The sequence below is a fragment of the Pongo pygmaeus genome, chromosome 2, assembly GCF_028885625.2.
Source record: "Pongo pygmaeus isolate AG05252 chromosome 2, NHGRI_mPonPyg2-v2.0_pri, whole genome shotgun sequence".
Taxonomy (NCBI): domain Eukaryota; kingdom Metazoa; phylum Chordata; class Mammalia; order Primates; family Hominidae; genus Pongo; species Pongo pygmaeus.
This window is the reverse complement of record NC_085930.1, coordinates 39,613,673-39,635,943: the sequence shown is the minus strand read 5'-3', so window position 1 is coordinate 39,635,943 and position 22,271 is coordinate 39,613,673.

The window sequence follows — 22,271 nt, the reverse complement described above, 5'->3', positions numbered from 1 at the left end:
CTATCTTGCAGATGAATGTGTACCTTCTACAGATATTTTTTAGCAAAGTGCGCTGTCCATGAAATTGTAAATAAAAACATCTTGGAAACAGCTGTATATTTTTTCTAGGCCCTCCTGGCTATTCTGTTTTCCTAAAGGTCTGAACATGATGCATTCACGCTAATCATGTGTTTCTTGGAAAACATCCTTCTTACCTCTGCACATGTATTGCTGGCAGCACATTTCAGAGGTGTTTAGGTGTATGTAGGGGTATCAAGTTTTTTTTTTTCTTTAATTTTCTCTGAAATGTTTGGCCCCTCATAGCAAGAAAGAAGCTTTTGAATAGTGAAGGGTAGCTTATAATTTGGGGGACACTGCATGAGTTTACTTAAGATTTAAGATAAAATTCTTTGTATTTCAGTGGCAATGATAATATATTAACCATCAAGTTATATGTTTTTTAACCCAGATGTGAAAGAGAGCTTTTGGAGTGTGAAAAAAATCAGAATGGATTATCACAAAGAAGAGAATTGTTTCTTATTTGAAGTCTTAGCAAGTAGAATGTAATCTCTTCTATCTGGGATAACACACATGGAACACAGACTAGAGAAAATGGTTGCTTCTAAGCACTTTAACTTATTTTTCCTTGGGATGATAATATGAAAACAGGCGACTTTAGACACATTTTGGGCAATTTGTTCCTGGGTTATAACATTTTACCTTTTGTCATTAGCACTGGATGAATTTGCAACTCTTGTTAGAGAATCATTTATAGCTCATACTTTAAACCAGTCCTTGCCAAATATTTCAGATCATAGGTTTTACTTTGGGTGCTTTTTAAAAACACATTTGTCTGGGTCTCTCGTGAATCTGAATCTCTAAAAAAAAAAAATCCTAGAAAACATTATTTATGTAATGAGCAACCCGGGAGATTCTTATGTCCAAGCACAATGGGGAGACGCGATTTATACATGAAACTTTGGAATGGGATATTAAGGATATCAAAAGATTATTCTTCTTCTTCTCTGTATGAAATAGAGATAAGATAGAAAGACATGATTACATACAAAAGCAAAAGCAAACTTAAAAATTTTATTTTTTAAGTTATAAATCCACTTAATAATATTTTAAAATATGGGTAGTCTGTTACATAGCAAGAGCTAATTGTGACAAATGACTTTTCATAAGATTTTAGTTTGTGAATCAGATATATTTACCCAGTCAGTTCTCATAAAAACCCTGTGGAATATAGGTTACTGTGATCAATCTCAGTTTCTAAATAAGTCTTGGGAGTTCATAGAAGTTAAGCCGCTTAATCCAGTATCTCTTGCAAAGTTGAATCTCATTTAATTTTAAAATAATTTATGTTGAAATGACTTTTCTACTTGTGATTCTGCCAGAAGCTAATGTTCTGAATGTCATAGACATCATTCCTACCGAACTCCTTTTCATGGAATGGCCTAGAGAAAACAATATCTTGAAATACAAACCTCCATTCTAAGGTGAAATAACCCCATCATGTTTTTTCCTTTTAAAGCAGGAATTCTTTTCTTTTTTTTTTGAGCTGTCACTTTTATACTGGAATCTGGTGGTGATAATAATCTACTCAAAGTTCTCCAAGAAATTATTTGATTTTGTCTTGAAGGCAGAGTAAACATTCTTTTCTACCTGTTTATTTAAATTTTAAGGCCAAAGTGCACTTAAATTATCCAGAAGGCTAAAAATAGCAGCATGACAATCACAGAATACAGTTTATCTTTCTATTAGCTGTTCTGCCAGTCAGCATTAAAGTTCATTCCTGGGGCAAAAGCAGGATTGCAATAGAGAAAACAGAAACAATGAAGTACTAAGCAGCCATTCTAATAAGACAAACTCCCTTTAAAAGGAGTACATAATAAAAATTCACCAAGTATGTAGGGAAATTTATCACCATGAAGGAGAGATAACAAAGGCAATAAACAGAACTCAAACTCAAAGAAACAGAGTGGTTAGAAAAAGAAAAGAATTTCTCATGAGGATGTATTTTAGCACACAGAAATGCAAGCAAATATTGCTACCTAAAACTTAATCAACTAAATCATATGGATAATAAAAGTTGATCAATCCACACAACAGCAAAATAGATGAACTAAGGAGAGCAGAATGGCTCCTGAAACAGAAGAGTAAATTTACATAAGCAGATTCTTGATCAGTGTCATTCCATTCAGTATTTTATGTTGATGAAAAAAAAGATTCCTGGCAGAGCCACTGTCTTGGTGGAGTTTGCATGTCCTCCATGTGTCTTCATGATTTTTCTCCAGGTACTCTGGTTTCCTCCCACATCCCAAAGGTGTGCACATTAGGTAAATTGGTGTGTCTACATTGCTGCAGTGTGAGTGATTGTGAGTGTGTGTGTAAGTGTGCCCTGCAGTGGGATGGCATCCTGTCCACAGCTGGTTCCTGCCTTGTACCCTGAGCTCTTGGTATAGGTTTCAGCCACCTGTGATCCTGAACTGGAATAAGGGAGTTGGAAAATAAATGAATGAATGAGTGAATAAAAATTATCATGCTATAAAAATGTGTAAAGTCTATGATCATACAAATACATGACAAAAACAATGCAGTACCAAAGCTCTCAGTGAACCCATCTTATTTATTATCGTTTTTTTTGAACTGCATAGTGTTAGGAGGTGCTCCTTACTTACAAGTTTTACTTTGAAAACATTTGTTCTTTGATTTGACCATCACAACTGTGACTGCTGTCACTGATTCACCAAAAACTGGGCAAATAATATCTTGTTTTTATTAATCTTTTAAAAATGCACATATAGCTCACATTTATTTCAGTGTTTAATACTGTAATTGTTTTTGGTCTTTATTCAGAAGTTTGGTGATGTTTTGCAATTAGAATATACCATAGGAACTTAATTCTTGTTTATATCAATTAACCTGTGGTAAAATTGGTTTCATTATGCATTGTTTTGCTTAAAGTCAAAATTTTCAAAAACCTATTGACAATTTTAAGTGAGGGCTTATTGTCCAAAATAATCAAATATTTATAGAATGCAGGACAAAAGAAAAAGATGACAAGTATGAAAGGCAAGACAAAATATAGACAATAGCTCCCATGTTCCAAATTGCATATACTAGAAGACTCAGAAAAGAGTGGAAGAAAGGTGATATCTTATATTAAATAAAATATTAGACAAATATTTCTTAGAATTGAAAAAGTTATATCTTCAGGTTAAATGCACATACCTCTGCAAGCACTCAGCAAGATTTAGAGTAAGCTATCAAAGCACCACCTATCCTAATAAAATTTAGAACACCAAGGACAAAGAAAAACCCTAAAATCTTCCAGAGAAAGAGAATTGTTTACTAGGAAATAATGGTAAGATTGAAATTGGATTTACCTAAACATTCACTAGATTCACCAGATGCAAGAAGATAATAGAAACATACATTTGAAGGTAAGTAACTTTGAACTTGTAATTATCTGATCATTCAATTGCGAGAAAGGAATAGGGTGGTTTTGCGCATGAATGATTCAGAAAATGTATCATCACTTATAGACAGAGGTTGATTTACTCTTGGGTGCCCTCCAGCAAGAAGACAAATATGAACCTAAGAAGAAGAAATAGGATACCCGAAGTAATGATAAGTAATTAAATTATTTAAAATTATTGTAAATTCTAAATAAGTATTAACTGTAATTATTTTTTCTGAAATTGACTACTTATAATAAAAAGTTTCCAGGTATTATCAACATGGGATGGTGAATAAAAGCAAACGCATACTCTAGTTCTTGACTTTTGGAGGGGATATAATATGTACAAAGTTTAATACTAGTCATTGTTAAAAACAATGTCGTTATAATTATAAAGAAGTTGTTTAAAAATTAAAGTTTACTGTAATTGGAAGAAGAAAAATAAAATACTTTCAAATTATTAGTAAAAATGAAAGCAACAAAGAAAATTTTATTAATTCAATAAAGGATGAAAAAGGGGAATACATATATTTTAAAATCTGATAAAGGGAAAACAACATGTAAGCTCACAAGAAAAAAATCCACGTAAACATGGATGCAAAACTCTTAAATAAACATTTAAAATAGTTTCAAACAGTCCATTGAAATTAAAATATGTCATATGGACATGTAATGTCTATCCCAAAAATGTAACAATGATTTAACAACAACAAAATCTGTCAATGCAATATACAATATCAACATCTTAAAGCATAACTACAGCCTTTTAAATATAACTTAAATGGCATTCCTTAGCAAACAAGGACTTGAAAGGTTGTTGTCATCATCTTGATAAAGATTTTTTACAAAGATCTATAAAAATAAGTATCATACTAAATAATATTTGAAGTTTTATTGAAAAGGGTGACAAGAAAGAAGGACCATTTTTACCAGAAGCCCAGCCCAGGCAACAGCAGTAACAGCAGCAATGACAATATAAGTGGATGATAGGCTTTGCCTGTGTCCCCACCCAAATCTCATCTTGAATTGTAGCTCCCACAATTCCCATGTGTTACAGGAGGGACCCAGTGGGAGATAATTGAGTCATGGGGATGGGTCTGTCCCAAGCTGTTCTTGTGATAGTGAATAAGTCTCAGGAGATCTGATGGGTTTATAAAGAGGAGTAAGATGTGACTTGCTCCTCCTTGCCTTCCACCATGATTGTGAGGCCTCCCCAGCCACGTGGAATTGTGAGTCCACTAAACCTCTTTCCTGTATAAATTACCCAGTCTTGGGTATGTCTTTATTAGAAGTGTGAAGACAGATTAATACAATGGGTAATGTGGGGAAGGTGATTGTCTCATAGACAATCCAAGAGAATCAGCTGACAAGCTATCAGCCCTCATAAGCTTATTTGCAAGGTTGCTAGATAAAATATCAACATATGAATGTAATTACTTTCCTGTATGCCTATATGTGAATTTTACAAATGAGGAAATATAATATTAAAAGTCTAAATAAAAATCATGCACAGCAACAATAAAAGCAGCAAACTTTGAAGCACCTAAGGAAAAGGCCAACAAATAATGTCCAAGAAATTTAGGTTTAACATTCTAAAATATATCTAAAATGTTATTTGAGAAATTTTGGAAGAGCTGCATACATGGAGAAATGGAAAATTTTGTGGGTGGGAAAACATTATTTTAAATATTTCAATGATCAGAAAGCAAATCTATAATCATGATTTTTTTCCATCAAACTCGAGAAACTAACAGAAATTTATAAGTGAAAATAAATGTCAAAAACAGTTAAGACAATATTGAAAAGCATAGTGGTAGGAGCTTGCCATATTAACATCAAAGCATTAACAAACAATAGTTAAATCAGAATTTAACCGTTATTAGTTAAAAAGATAATAGCTAATAGAAATATAATAAAGAGCCTAGAAACAACTCTTTTCCTCTTTCTGAATTTGACATACTATAAAGTGGACATTTTAAATCATCAGGGAAAATGGGTTATTCAGTAACTAAGAGAATAAATTGATAATATTCTATAAAAGTTTAAGATATGATTTTTATTCACACAACTCTGAATTAAAAACAGAGTAAATACATTCATGTAAAAGTAAATCATAAAATTATTAGAAAACAATATAAAAGAATGTGTATTTGATCTTTAACTGGAAGAACACTTTTGAAATAAGTCACATAGCCAAAACTTAAAAGGAATGTTATAGACCTGTTATAGAAATGCCTATAACACATTGTGAGAAGTGCAGATGGAATGAGAGATGTTGTTGCTACCATTTTGGAAAATGAAACCTACTACGTACACTATGGAAAGAAAACTAAGATGCCATGCTTATATGCCTCCAAAATTCAAGGTGTAATGATATCTCAAGTCTTGTATCTTAAGAATCTGTATTTGAGATATAATTTTTAAAAGAATGTAATGCTGAAAGGTTTTAGGGCTTCTCTACCAAATACTTCTAGCTTATAAACAAATGTTGTAGGGCAAAGAAAATTTAAATAATTTGTCTAAGTCATTGAGATATTTATACTCTCTTAACTTCATTAATCTTCCAATTATGTACCCTGTCTATTAAAATGCTTAGATTTCTATTATTTCTCATCTTTCATGTATCTGTGATCATAACCAAGTGATCAGTAGTATTTCCACTCTTCCTCAGAAGTTTTAGAAATGCAGGTGATGTCTTCCTTCCTTGTTGTAAACTAATTTTATATAGTCCTGTGTGAAAGTTACAGGAATCTTTAAATATTACAGTAAGCACAAGGCTAAGCAAGACCTCAGGTGTCGAGCTGACATATTCAGTTATAGTAACAAGGCCATGCAAGACAAAAACATAATTACTCCAAATTTGTTTTCAGACATTTATTGACCTTAAGAATTCAGGGTCTATTATACTCCCGTCATACAAAACTAATCACTGACACTTCATAACTTGAATACTGACAAATTTTCATTCAGTTGCTGTCAAAGGTTGAATAATTATATTTAAGGCACTTTCTTCTGGAATGTTTCATTTATTTTGGAGTGCAATATTGAAGTCTAATTTTGAAGATGTTCTCTTGTCAACATAATATTTTTAAAGTTCTCAGCAATTACTTCTGAGGGATAGTTAAGGATAGCCTATTTAATCTTTCCCAGGACTCTATATCCACTGAGGAGTGAGGAGACTTCTTGAAATATGTTGATTTACCATAGCTTATCAACCAACTTTAATGGATCTTTAAAAAGCTAAGTCTGCAGTTAAGGACTCAGCAAGAGGGTATTAGCTCCTACCAATTTTCACAGCTTTTCAGGGAACGAAATGTTCCAAAAGTCATCTCAGGAGAGGAGCAGAGATAAAGTAAATAGTCCTTACATATATGAAAGATAGTTCTATATTTTTGCATCTAAACTGCATAAAATTATATCTGCAGGCATATAGTGTACCAGTGATAAATTGTCTTGACAAGCAGTTGTTTATTATAAATTTTTAACTTTTTATTCAGATGCCTTTGATTTCATTAAACATTAAAATAGGATTCACAGCTGAAGATGAATAATCCAGTATGATTCTTATGTATGTAAAATAAATTTAGTGTTTTTACGTTTCTATTAGCATATTTTAAGAGTTGCCTCAGGAAAGTGCTTGCTTGGCAGTGAGCTGAGCTCACTGTAACTTGATATTCAGATAATGTTGGGGGATATGTCAGAGTCCAGCATGGAACTATTCAAAAGACCATGGGTACAGAGAGATATTTCTTCCTTAAAGTTTGGAGGCTTTCTAGCAGCTCAGGATCTTCCAATGTGACCTTTGTGGATGCCCCTAGATGTGCGGAGATGTATGAACCCCATGGCTTCTCTCATGGATAGTGCTTCTTATTTTCAGTACTCATCATTTTCTTTCTGTCATTGCCTTCTTCCACAACTACCTCAAGGGAACATCATTTATTCTCAGGTTGGTAGATGATCTTGTCTTCGCTCCCTATACTCATCTAGTTGTATAGCTGATTTTGTAGGCTGATTAATCCCAGATTTACATCTCTAGTCCCAATCTCTTCCCTGAGCTCCAGCTGCTTTTTAAATATTTGGCAATATCAACATCGACATCCACAGTCCCTCATGTCTAAATCCGAACTCTTGATCCTCCTTGCTCTTATTTCTCTCATCTCTGTCAGTCAATAGTATCACCATTCAGTTTCAAACCCAGGAGTTATCTTTAAATCTCTTCTCTTCACCCTCCACAATTAATATTCCACAAAATCCTCTTGGCCTCACTGTCAAAATATATGATGTAATTTATCAAGTAATATATTCAACTAATAAGTTAAAGGATCAAATAACATGCCCAGATTATAGCTAATAAGTTGTAGAACTTCTTTTGGATAACATCTACTGTGGTCTAGTTTATGTGCTCTCTTGCTCCATTTCTGTTGTAGTCTATTCCCCATGTTAACAACCACTGTAACCTTTAAAATGTAAATCATGAAACTGCTACTTTTGTGAAGACAGAGTACATGTATTTTTTTATTACTCTCAGTAAGTGCAACAAAAACCCTGAATATTATACATAACAAATATAAAAAAGTCTCTGAAAGGTGGAGAGAAAAAGGTAGATGGCTAGGGACTTCACGACCCAAGGAATGGCACACCATGAGTTCCTAGGTTGTATTTTTGCCTGGAATATCCTAGACCTGAAGCTGAAAAAGCTGGCAACCTATAAATGCCAACAGGAGCAGAGAACAAAACAAAACAAGACAAAACAGAACAGAACAAAACCAACAAATATCTTTTCTGTTTAGGCAAAAGATCAGGAAACGGGCAGCCTAGCAAGGCAGAAAACTTTTAGACAATAACTATTTTTCTTCAGGCACAAATCACAGAAAAATGTCCTACCCATTCCAACAAAGACGAAGAAGGAGACTAAACGTCTTGGCCAGGCACTAATGAGCCCCCACCCCGACAAAGTGTTGACAGAAAAGCCAAGTAGGAACAAGGACTCTCATTCCTGCAGGGTGTCGGGGTATCAGAGCAGACCATGCGGTGAGTCTGAACTTCCACCACTACCCAGCATTAATAAAGTGCTTCTCTTCTTCCCTTGTAGGGTGGTATCAGAGGAGGTCTAGTAGAGTCAGGCCTCAAACCACCACCCACTGATAAGAGGGCCATCTCCTTGCAGAGTTAGTGGAAGCTAGGCTACGAGCAATAGCAGGCACTTCTACCTTTTCCAGCAAGGGATTTATCAGTGGAGGCCTGTTGGAGGGATGGAACTCCAACCCCTGCTTGAAAGTAACAAGAAATCCCACCTCAGGTACAAACAAAGGCTGGGTAGAGAACCTGGACATCTTCTTGTACTGGGCAGTAACAAATCAGTGTCATTCCTTCCCCTACTTGAGTGGTGTCAGAAAAGCCAACTAAAGCAGAAGATTTAGTTAAGATACAGAGTTTTATGATATAATACCCATAATGTTCAGATTTCAATAAAAAGTCACACATTATACAAAAAATAAGGAAGATCTCAAACTGAATGAAAAAAGGCAATCAATAGATGCCAACATCAAACAGACAGAGATGTCATAATTAACTGAAAAAGATTTTAAAGCAGCCATAATAAATATACTTCAGTGAACACTAACAGGCTCAAAAAAAGAAAAGCAAAAAGGAAAGTCTCAGCAAAGAAATAGAATACATAAAGAAGAACCAAATGAAAATTCTAGAACTTAAAATTACAATAACCAAAATTTTTAAAAACTCAACACATTTGTTCCACAGCAGAATGGTGAGAGGGATAAAAGAATCAGTGAACTTGAAAATAGAACAATCAAAATTACCCAGTCTAAAAAAAAGTTGAGAAAATAGACTAAAAAATGAACAAAGTCTTAGGGACCTATGTTACTATTTCACTATTTATGTTATCAGATTCCTAGAAAGAATACACTATTTATGTTATCAGAGTCCTAGAAAGGAGAAGAAAGTGTATGGAGCTGAAGAAGTACTGAAAGAAATAATGGCTGAAAAACTTCCCAAATTTGGCAAAATACATAAACCTATAGATTCCAGAAGCTGAACAAAACCCAGAGAAGTTAAATAAAAAAAAAATCTATACTGACATACATAGTGGTTAAAATTATAGATAAAGAAAAATTCCTTAAAGTAGAGAGAGAGAGAGAAAGGGAGAGAGAGGGACAGACAGAGAGAGGACACTACCTGAAGTGGAAAAACAATATGAGTGACAATGGATTAGTCATCAGAAATAATGAAGACCAGAAGAAAGTGGCACAATATTTTTGAATTGCTGAAATAAAAAGAACAGAACTGTCAGCCCAGAATCCTTTATCCAGTGAAATTATTTTTTAGAAATGAAAGGGGAAATCATGTAATATCAGATGAACCAAAGCTAAGAGAATTCGTCACCCGCTCAGAATTTGTCCTAAAAGAATAGCTGAAGAAAGTTCATTAAACACAAGAAAAACAATAAAAGACAGAATCTTAGGAAATGAGGAAAGAACAAATACATAGTAAGCAAAAACATGGGCAAGTACAATATATTTTCTTTATCTTCTTGAGTTTTCTAAATTATGTTTGATGGTTGAAGCAAAAATGTAACACCACTTGATGTGGTTCTAAATGTTAATAGAGAGGACATATTTAGGTTGATTAGATTATAAATTGGGGAAGGTAAAGGAACACAACAGGAAATAAGATTTTTAAATTTTTCTCAAACTGGCAAAATGTCAATGCAAGTAAAATGTGGTATAATCTATAAATAATGAAAAATCTACAGGAACGACTATAAGGTTATATACACAAAGTGACACACAAAAAACACTAGAGAAAAATAAAAATGAAGTTCTAAGAAGTTCAAATAATCCATTAAAAAAACAGGGGAAAAAAAACACATAAAGGAAAACAAAGAGAATGACCCTTCCCCCACACAAAAAATCTAAAATGGCAGATTTAGGCCCTAAAATGTAATAATTATATTGAATAAAAATGATTTCAATTAAAAGAGATTGGCAGAATGAATTAAAAACTATAACCTAATTTTATGATATCGATATTTATTTTATATATAATGATGTAGGTAAATTAAAATTAAAAAATGGGAAAGTATCATACAAATATTAATCTAAAGAAAGCTGGATTGATCAAAGAAAATTACCAGAAACACAGAAGAATGTTTTATAATGATATGTATTATGAAGAATCAAATATGTCACTCTATCAAGAATATATGATCCTAATGCTTATGCACTGAACAAGTTGCAAAATAAGTGATGCAGGAACGTACAGAACTGAATTAGGAAGAAAATATTAAGTCTTTCGCCATTAAATATAATGGTAGCTATAATGTTTTGTCAATTCCTATCAAGTTGAAGAAATTTCTTCCATTCTATTTTATGAGAGTTTTTATTATAACGGTGTGTTAAGTTTTTCCAAATGTGTTTCTGAATCAGGAAAAGCCATGGATGTCAGCTTTCACCACTCTTACTCAATATAGTGATGGAAGTTTTATGTAGTGTGCCACGGCAGGAAAAGGAAATTAAAATTGTATAGATGAGAGAGGGAGAAATAAAACTGTCCTTATTTACAGATAACATGATTGTTTATGTAGAAAATCCCCATAAATCTACCCCAAAACTCCTGTAACTAATAAATGAGCTCAGCAAAGTTTCAAGATACAAGATGAGCATATAAAATTAATTGTGTTGCTATGTACTAGTAATGAACACATGGACACCAAAATTCAAAATACAATACCATATAAAAACACTCAGAGATAAAAAAAGAAATACTTAGGTGTAAATGTAATAAAACATTTATAGGACTTGCATGCTGAAAACTATAAAACACTGATGAAAGATCAAATGAGGTTGAATTCAATGGAGAGATATGCTATGTGGATTAGAACACTCAATATAGTACAGGTGTTAATTTTCCTCAAATTGATATATAGGTTTAATGCATTCCCAATAAAAATCCCAGTATGATTTTGTAGATATAGACAAGATTACTCTAAAATTCATAAGAAAAGGCATAGGCCCTGAAGTATTGAAAACAATTTTGAAAAAGAAGAATAAAGTGAGAGAAAACCCATCTAGTCAATTTCGTGATGTATTATACAACTTGTTATATAGCTATAGTAATCATGATTACATAGGACTGGTGGAGAAATAGACACATTGCTCGGTGAAATACAATAGAGAACTCAGAAATGGGCCCACAAATGTATGCACAACTAATTTTTGACAAAAGTGAAAACAAATTCAATAAAGGAAGCGTAGCTTTTTCAACAAATGGTACTGGAGAGTTTGTATTTCCATAAACAAACAAACAAAAGAACTTTGATCTGTGTCTCATGTCTTATATAAAAATTAATTGGAAATGAATCACAGAATTAAATGTAAGATATAAAACTATAACACTTTTAGAAAAGATATAGAAGAAAATCTTTAAGATCTAGGACAACAAAGAGTTCTTAGAATATTAAGTGCCATCTACAAAAATAATATTTGATAAATTAAACCTCATCAAAATTAAAAAGTTTTTCTCTGCAAAAACCTTATGGAGAAGACAAAAAGATAAGCTATAACAGGGAGAAAATAATTACAAAAAAATTCATAAAACACTGATACATAAAATATATAAAGAATTCCCAGAACTTAATGGTAAAACAAAAATTCACTTAGATGATGAGAAAAAGTTATGGATAAACATTTTGCTGAAGAAAATATACAGTTGCAAATAAGCACATGGAAAAATTTTTATTATCATTACTCATTAGGAAAATGCAAATTAAAATCACAATGAGAAACTTACCACTACACACCTATCAGAACGGCTAAAATAAAAACAGAAACGACAAAGACTGTAGGCAAGAAAATGGAGAAACTATATCACTCATACATTGCTGATGGGAATGTAAAATGGTACAGCAACTCTGGAATTCAGTATGGGAGTTTCTTTAAAAACTAAGCATGCAACTACCACACAACCCAGGAATTGCACTCCTGGGCATTTATCCTAAAGAAATGAAAACTTAGGTACACACAAAAATCTGTACATGAATGTTTAGAGCAGTTTTATTTCTAATAGCCAAAACCAGATATCCTACAGTAAGTGAATGGTTAAACAGGTACCTGTTAACCATGCTAACTTACAAGAATGGCTAGCAGGTACCATGGAATAGTGCCTGGCAATAAAAAGAAGCAAACTATCAACCACCTCTATGAATCTCCAGAGAACTTTGTTAAATGAAAAACGCCAATCCCGAAAGTTTACATCCTATGTATTCCATTTCTATAATATTCTGGAAATGATAAAATTATAAAAATGGAGGACAGATTAATGGTGCTGGGTAATCCCAAGGTTTCATTGTATGATTCCATTTCTGTAACATTCTGGAAATGATAAAATTATAAAAATGGAGAAGAGATTAATGTTGCTGGGCTATAAGGACAGCGTGGGGATGGTTGTATAGAGACAGCATGAGGGACCCTTGTTGTGATGGAAATATTCTGTATCTTGACAATATCAGTGTCCATATCCTGACTGTGATATTGTGCTACAGTTTCACAATACGTTACTAATGGAGGAAATTGGGTAAATGGTACATGGGCCCTCTCTATATTATTTCTTACAACTACATCTAAATCCACAATTATGTCAAATAAAAAGTCTAATTTAAGAGCAGCAAAATGTAAATCAGATTCCTGCCCTGCTAAGAGTCCTCCAATTGGTTTCTCATAATTCTTCGGATAAAATCCAAAGTCCCAAAAGATGTAGCTCTTGCTTACCTCTCTATGTTCACCCCTTTGCTCTTCCTCTAATATACCAAGCTGGCCTTAGGGCCATTGTACTTGCTGTTCATTCCCACTGCCTAACATTTTCTGTATTCCACATGATCAACTTCCTCACTTAGTTCAGTCTTCTACTCAAATGTCAATTCCTCAGACATACTTCACCTATCACCCTATTTAAAGAACTTTTCCCCATCCTCACCAGAGTTCTTTTTGTCTCTTTCTCTCCTCCTCCACTTTCTACTCTTTCTCCTCCTTCTCCTCCTGCTCCTTTCCTCTCTCACTCTTTCTCTTTTTCTCTCTATCTTTCTCTTCTACATACTGTCTATAATTGATCAAAGTTAGTTAAGTTATAAAATAATTTTATTTCCAACCAAGTAAATACTTGCTTCCAACCAAGTAAATAAAATATTTTAAAAAATGCTAAGGTCCTTTTTGACCATAAAATTAAATCTGTCTTTTCCCTACCTCTTTGTTAGATGTCTTTATTATCAGATGTTTTTCTATGGATTTGTATACACATGTGATCTCCATATAGATTATATAGTGTTGTATTTTTTCCTTTGTTGTTTCTGTGTAGATGCTCCCAAATGCTATAAGAAAATCTATCCATGAGAGTATCTACATATATAATTAGTATTTTATAGATTAAATGTCTCACATTTTATTTAGCAATTTTATTTATTGTATTGAAGAACTGCTATGTTCTCTGATTTTTTTTTTTTGCTGTTGTTTTTGTTTAAAACAACAATGAACTAAACATCTTTGTACATGTCTTTTTGGCTATATTTGTGATCACTGTTTTATCATTTATTTTAATTTCCCATGTAGTGCAATGACTGGTAACATGAATTTTAACTTTCAGATGTATAAATTTTTCTATTTTTATTGATAATTTCTAATTTTTAAAATAGAGTCAATGAATAAATACTGTAAAATACAAATTTTTGAAATGAAATTGTCTTTACAGCCTGGCACAACAATTTTTTTGTAAATGTACTAAAAAATAATATGCTGTCTTTTGTGTAACATTATGTGTGTGTGTGTGTGTGTATGCATGCAGGTTTGTTTGCATGTGTTAAATCAAACTTCTTAAATGTGGTATTCAAATCCTCTATACTAATTTTATTTTCTATTTTATCTTGTAATTTCAATCAGAGATGTGTTATATCCCCCTGCTGGGAAATTTGGACTTATCTATTTCTCTAGGGGAATATCAGTTTTCATTTAAAGTTTTGAACTTATGCTGTTAGATGTGTAAAACTTATGATATTTATATTTTCTTGTTGGACTGTTGATTTGTAAATATGTCAACTCACTTAAAGCTGTTTGCTTTGAATTCTTTTCTGTGCTACTGACAACCCAGCTTTATTTTGTTAGCATTTGCCTTTATTTTCAACTTTCTTGTGTCATTTTTATAAATGTGTGGACCTTGAAATAGAATGTGGTTGATTTGTTTTAACAAATCTTAAAATGTTTTCTAAAAGATGAGCTAAGCACATTAATATTTACTGTGTCTACTGAAATCTTGAAATCTTGCTTCATGTGTTTTTTATTCACCATGTTATCTCATTGTTTCTTTTGTCTTCCTTCCTTGGTTTTGTTAGATGCATCATTTACCTTTTTCTATTTTTGTGTTTTCTAAATTGAAAATGATACTTGTATTTCTATTCTTGTTTCCTTTTTCACTTTAACATAAATGTTCAAACTTATACTTTTTAAAGCAAAGATTAAAATTACTAAGCCATCTGTCTACCTTAAAAGACATAGGCCTGGCGTGGTGGCTCACGCCTGTAATCCCAGCACTTTGGGAAGCTGAGGCAGGTGGATCACCTGAGGTTGGGAGTTTGAGACCAGCCTGACCAACATGGAGAAACACCATCTCTACTAAAAATACAAAATTAGCTAGGCGCAGTGGCGCATGCTTGTAATCCCAGCTACTCGGGAGGCTGAGGCAGTAGAATCACTTGAACCTGGGAGACGGAGGTTGCCATGAGCAGAGATCACGCCATTGCACTCCAGCCTGGGCAACAAGAGCGAAACTCCATCTCAAAAAAAAAAAAAAAAAAGAAAGAAAGAAAAGACATAAACTGTGTTAATATCATCTAATTTCCACTTCCGTGCCCCCTCCCACCCTGGGCAACTCTCATCTTCCCCTACATAATGTGCAAGCATATAAACATAGAATTAATTCATGGACAGAATTTGTATATTGATAATATCCTTAAATTAGTTTTCTATTGTATGTGTACTTTAATAATCAATACCTATTAAAACTTTCCAATAATATTGAGTAAATAACTTAGCATTACTGTCTGCATTTTATTACTTCCTTCTGGCTTCATTTCACTACTTGCTGAGGCACTCCAGTAATTCTTTTGTATGCATCTCTCCAGGGCAAATATTGTGAGTCCTCATAGATCCAAAATGTCCTTATGTTAGTTTCACTCTTGAATAACTGTTTGTCTTTTTATAGAATTTGGCGTATGAAGTGACTTGGAGACTGGTCTTTGGGCCCAAGCACGGCTCTTAAGTTTCAGAGATCACCAGCCAGTGGGTTTTGCCTGCTCTCTAACGTATGCTCTCACACAGATTTTTTCCATCTAAGGCAGATGCATGTGTCTAAGGGGTGTGTGTGTGTGTGTGTGTGTGTGTGTGTGTGTGTGTGTATAGGCAGTGGATGCATGAGGTTCTATCTTTCCTGGCTGACTGAACATTGAGTACACAGGAAGTGTTCAGTGCTGCTGCAGAGGAAGAGTGGGAGGTGCAGAGCTGTTCAACCATCAGCCTAATGATATCTCACACTTTACTTTCCCATCTGCTTTCCATTAGAGGATAATGATGTTGACTGTGCACATGTAAGATGCCTTTGTTATTTTGCAATAGTGGACATGTAATTGAACTGCATACTCCCTCATCTGATCACGTTTAACACAATAATTTCAACATGAACACTTGAAAACAGGGTGTCATCAGTGGCTATGTATTACCACACCCTAATGGGGCTTGAACCTCTTTAGATAAGGATGTAATGCCCTAAACTAATTCATTCTCTTTGTATCTTATACTCCCTTAGAATTTTTTCCTTCGGACTATGAATTCGTTGTTATTTGATGCCACTTTGCACCATGCTCATCTTCTTACTGAGCTCCACTGCCTTCTTTTGTTTTAAGTTTGCAGGAGTGGTAGAAGAAGAAGACTCTATAAAAAGATATTGGTGGAAATTATCAGGGGAAGTGTGGGAAATATAATTATTACTAATGTCAGGTGATTGGAAACAAATTTTTATTTGATTGTTCATTCGTTCATTTAGTTGGTATTTATTGAAGATTTCTTATTGTCATACCCAGTTCTATGTGCTGGGGATAAATTAGTGGACAGACAGTAAAGATGAATGCAGCCTCAGAGTTTGTACTCTATTGACAGAGATCCTAGTTTGAGTCCGACACTTGTATTTACGATATTCCATCAAATCACACAGTTGCATCTGAATTCAGATTTATTAAGGGTATATTTATTTTTCATTGATCTTTTGCACTCATTTTCCTTTTGATCTTCTATTGCTATGTAGTGTGGGGAAATGCTATGAGTTTTTGAAAAATAAATGCTTCATTAAAAATAATGGACTCATTTTCACATTGCAGCCAAAATTATCTATTAAAAATATAAGTTTGATTATATATTATTCAATATATTTTAATGATTTGTCATTGTTTTTAGGATAAAAGTAAAACGTTTGATATGGCCTCTTGGCCTGGCATGTCTTCCTGCTTCTCCCTCTACCTTATATCATGCTACTGCCCCCTCACTCTTGGTCTGTTCATTTTGCTGTTCTCTCAGTTCTCAAACTTGCAATACTTCAATCCAATCTGGGCCCTGTTAGTTCAGCCGCAATAGTCCTCTTTCTCCTCATTGCAGCTTCAAGCCCTCTGCCCTAATATCCTGCTCATCCTTCAAAATCAGCTTATGTATCTATTCTCTAGGAATCATTATCTGAGGCCCTACTTAATCAAATCTATTAATAGTTCTCATCATAGCCTGTTCTGTTTCATATTGCTTATCACGTTTGAAACGAATAATTAGTCGTTTATCGTTTGTTTCTGTAGACCGTAAGTTCCATGAGGACAGGAACTATTCTTTTTCATTATCATTATTTTATTCTCAGAAGTTAGTATAGGTTGGCCTGGGGCAGTGGCTCACGCCTGTAATCTCAGCACTCTGGGAGGTCAAGGTGGGTGGATTACTTGAGCTCAGGAGTTTGAGACCAGCCTGGTCAACATGGAGAAACCCTGTCTCTACAAAAAATATAAAAATTAGCCGGGATGATGGCTTACATCTGTAATCTCTGCTACTTGGGAGGCTGAGGTGGGAGGATTACTTGAACCCAGGAGGTTGAGCCTGCATTGAGCCATAATGAGCCACTGCACTCCAGCCTGGGTGACAGATTGAGACCCTGTGTCGGGGGGGGAGGGGAAGAATTTAGCATATATCACAATATATTACAATACATTAAAGATACTCAGAAAATATTTTTCGACAAAGTAATTAATCCAATTTTTTCAGCAAACCTGGTATATGCAAAACACTATTTCTGTGTACTAAAGTAGCATATTAAAGCTTCCACAGTCCAAAATGGACTCAGTCATATTTTCTCTTGAATGGAAAAATAAGAGAAGTCTAACTTGAGAAAAATGATGAAATGCACATTAAAGTATGCTCTTGTGTGAAAGATGAAATGAGATTCTGAGGAGGAAAAGTTCTTTGGTATTTCTTGAGTTTTCTGATATTGACTTGCCCAAACTGAACTACTGTGTAAACCAAGGGCCCCTTGATAAAATGATCACTCAGCCTTTGTTCCTTTCATTTTTGTTTTACTTTCAAAAAGCCCTCTGGATATTCTATCAAAACTACAAAGTGGAAATCGGTTAGCTTCATTTAACACCATATTGTGCAGCAAAGACCTCACATCAAGGCACTTGTCATTTTACATTCTTCCTATTTTAATAGTTTTCCCAACTTCAAAATCTTAAGAGTTGTAGATAGCCAAAGACTTCCATCCTAAACCCTTCAAGACCTAATTCTTTGATTATATTAAAATCCCGGTGTTCTAGCAGCCATAGGAATATAAACTTTTCTCTGATTCTTCATCCCAAGACTGATGAAATCAGGAGGGCCTTTGGCAACATACACTGACTCTCTTGGTCTTTAGCAATGGTGGAATTTCTTTGCCTTGACTGGCACTATCTTATGTGCTAGTTGTAATTTGAAATTTAAATGGCAATAAAAGTTTTCAGATTTTCACTGAAATTTCAAAAGAATAAGACAGGAAACCATAAAGTAATTTCCTCATAGGAAACAATGTTATAAAAGAACAAATCATTATTGCTTTGATCTATTTTGTTTATGAATATGGAAGCCTGTGGGTGGAGTTTGCAGTTTTCATATCTAGTTAAAGAAGCTATAAACTTTACAGGTGGGATTTGTTATAGATTGTGGAACAAAATATGCACATTTTAATGTATGCCACAGGTATTCCACCAAGAAGCTTTTCCTCTTGTTTTATTGATAAAATCTCCTTCTTTGATGTTTGATAGATTTTCTACTAGAAGCATGTTTGTTTTGTTGAATTGTTAGTCCAGAAATGCAGCATTAGGTATTTCGATGACCAAAATAATAGTATTTCCTATCAACAACTCTAAATTTTTTTCATTTTAACTTATAAAATAATATTCTGCGTTGCCTTCATTTGAATTTTTATAGGGAATGTATTACCTGCTAGATATTTAGCATAATATTTTGTAAAACTTATAGTCTGTGTATCCTAGTAAATTGAGGTTTGAAGTAATTTGTGTATGATCAGCTAGGTCAGAAACCTTTTCATTTTAATGCTGACGTGGGATGGTCATGTCAAGAATTACTTAATGACCTCACAGAACTGGAAAAAGAGGTCAGTAATTATATTTACATTGTAAGATCTATATACTTCTTTATTTATTAAATTGACCTCTAACTCAAGTCAGGAGGTTATTTATGTCCTGTTACAGCTTGCAGACTGTATATCTTGCTATCAGTGTTTCTTCAGCCAAATTAGCATTTCAGTGTTGTCTGTTTTTAGTTTTGCGATATGGCATTTGGAGCTTTGTGTAATTTAATTGTCAAAACTTGACCATTTCTTTAATTTGTTACTGGGCAGTTCATCAGGCAATTTTGTAAAGTATTATTATGAAAAGTGTTCTAGCCCTGCAGAAACTCTCCTAAAGCCAAATTTCATTTAGGAATAGGACTGTTATACATTTAACCATGTAATGGAAAACATCCCTGCATGGGAAGTTTCTTGTGTAATAATAACAGAACTAAAAGAAGTGAAAATTGAGTAATTACCCTTTACCAAGTAGCTGCCACGGACCAAGCCCTGTGATAGGGGTGGAAGCGGCGTGATTTCTTTCTTTCTTTTTTTTTTTGAGACAGGAGTCTCACTCTGTCGCCCAGGCTGGAGTGCAGTGGCGCAATCTGCAACCTCTGCCTCCTGGGTTCAAGCTATTCTCCTGCCTCAGCCTCCCAAGTAGCTGGGACTGACTACAGGCGCCCACCACCATGCCCAGCTAATTTTTGTATTTTTAGCAGACACGGGGTTTCACCACGTTGGCCAGGATGGTCTTGATCTCTTGACCTCATGATCCACCCACCTCTGCCTCCCAAAGTGCTGGGATTACAGGCGTGAGCCACCGCGCCCAGCCGGAAGTGCTATGAGCTCTAATCCTCACAACAACTGTAAAACTTAAAACAGTCTCCATTTTACATATGAAACACGGAAATAGGCACAGATTTCTTTTTTTTCTTTTTTTCATGTACTTTTATTATTATTATTATTATTATACTTTAAGTTCTAGGGTACATGTGCACAACGTGCAGGTTTGTTACATATGTATACATGTGCCATGTTGGTGTGCTGCACCCATTAACTCGTCATTTACATTAGATATTACTCCTAATGTTATCCCTCTCCCAGCCCCCAACCCCACTGCAGGCCCCATTGTGTGATGTTCCCCACCATGTGTGCATGTGTTCTGATTGTTCACTTCCCACCTATGAGTGAGAACACACGGTGTTTGGTTTTCTGTCCTTGGGATAGTTTGCTCAGAATGATGGTTTCCAGTGGCACAGATTTCTTAAGTAAGTTAGCTATAGTCACCTAGCTAGAAGATGGAAAAGCCTAACATTGAAGCTGATGGGTCTATGCCATACATCTTCTTTCATCACTTTGTGCCTTAAATTTTATGGCATTTATTTTTGCTATGGTAGTTTGTTTCTCCACTCATGAAGTGTTGTTTTGGTTTATTTTATTATTTAGCCCAAATGTGGACCCTTTCTTAGATGTCAAGTTAAAAAATTTTGCTCCTTGGAAATATATTAAGAACTTTGTTAAGTTATAATCAAAAGTATTTTTTATCATTTTTCATATTAAAAGGCAATCACATCCTTTATTATAAACTTTTAAAAGTCTGTTTCCAGATCAGCAAATGTGAATTTCAGACAAATGTCCCGTGGAAGGCATACTAATAGCCCCCCAAAGATGTTTATATCTAATCCCTGGTACCAGTGAATATGCTAGGTTACTTGGGAAAAGAGACTTTACAGCTGTTGTTAAATTGATGACCTTTAGATGGGAAGATTATCTATGAGTGGGCCTAATGTAAACACAAGAATCCTTAGAAGAAGAAAATACCAGCACAAGAGGAGGCCACAGTCAGAGAGGGATTCAGTGATGCTACTCTGATGCCTTTGAAGATGTGGGAAGGACCCAGGAGCCAAGGAATGCGGGCAGCCTCTAGAAATGAAAAAATAAAAAGAAACTGATTCTCCTCCAGAGCCCCCAAAAGGAATGCAGCCCTGCCAACACCTTGATTTTATACCTAGTAAGCCCTGTTTCAAACTTCTGACTTCCAGAAAGGGAAGATAATACATTTGTATTGTTTTGAGTAATATGTTGTAGTAATATATGAAACTAATACAAATGCAATTGATTTAATTTTAATTCCAGATGTGGAATCAGGCTTCAATTTGAGCCTTTTCTGCTCAGTGGGAGCCCAGAAATTCTATGTAGAAGATTCTTAAGGCCAGCAAGGTGACTGAAATGGGGTGGTGCTGGGAGAGTGTACTGAGTTGCCTTCATATAGCAAATCACTTTTCTTTTTTAAATTAAAATGAAGCCACTGTTTCTTCCCCCTATTTATTTATTTATTTACTTACTTACTTACTTACTCATTTTTGCTTTGATTTTACCTTACTAGCTTCTTGATTTGGGGGACAGTAAAATCATACCTGTTTCTTCCTGCCTAAAGGGTGTTACGAGTATATAATTTGGTAATGTATGAACTCCTGGTAGAGTAGTTAGTATACAGCAGGCTGCCCAAAATTGATAGTGATTCTACAAAGTATGTCATATTCTTTAAAGATTCTAAAAGTACATCATACATGACTCCAGGATTGTTGTAGGTATATAGAGAGCTAGTCAGTCATAAAACATGATGTGAACTCTGAAGTACTATGCACGTTTTAGTTTCCTTATTACATTATCAATAAACTGGATGCAAAATATCGAAACACACATCCATGGAGCAAATGACACTTATTTTAGTGATCAAATGGTCACTGTTAATGATTCGCTTCTTCCTCACCAATCTTGTCCCTGAACATCTAGGCCTGGAAAGTTTTCCTTTGACCATCTTGCTGGGCTCTTCTACTGGGGTCTTAGGCCCTGCTTCCTTGTGATCTGGGAAAGCAGTCCAGAGACTGTTTTGTCAGGTGCAATCCTAGTTGGTTGGTTCCCAAGTCTCTGAAGTTAAAAAAATAAAATAAAAAATGCTTCCTCTAACTCAATCTCAATTGTGACTCGTTTTTATGCTGCTCAGTAGAAAGGACATCAACTACTATTCTATTTACTACCTCCACGAGATCAATTGTTTTTTAACTCCCACATATGAGTGAGAACATGTGATATTGTCTTTCTGTGCCTGACAGTTCACCTAACATAATGT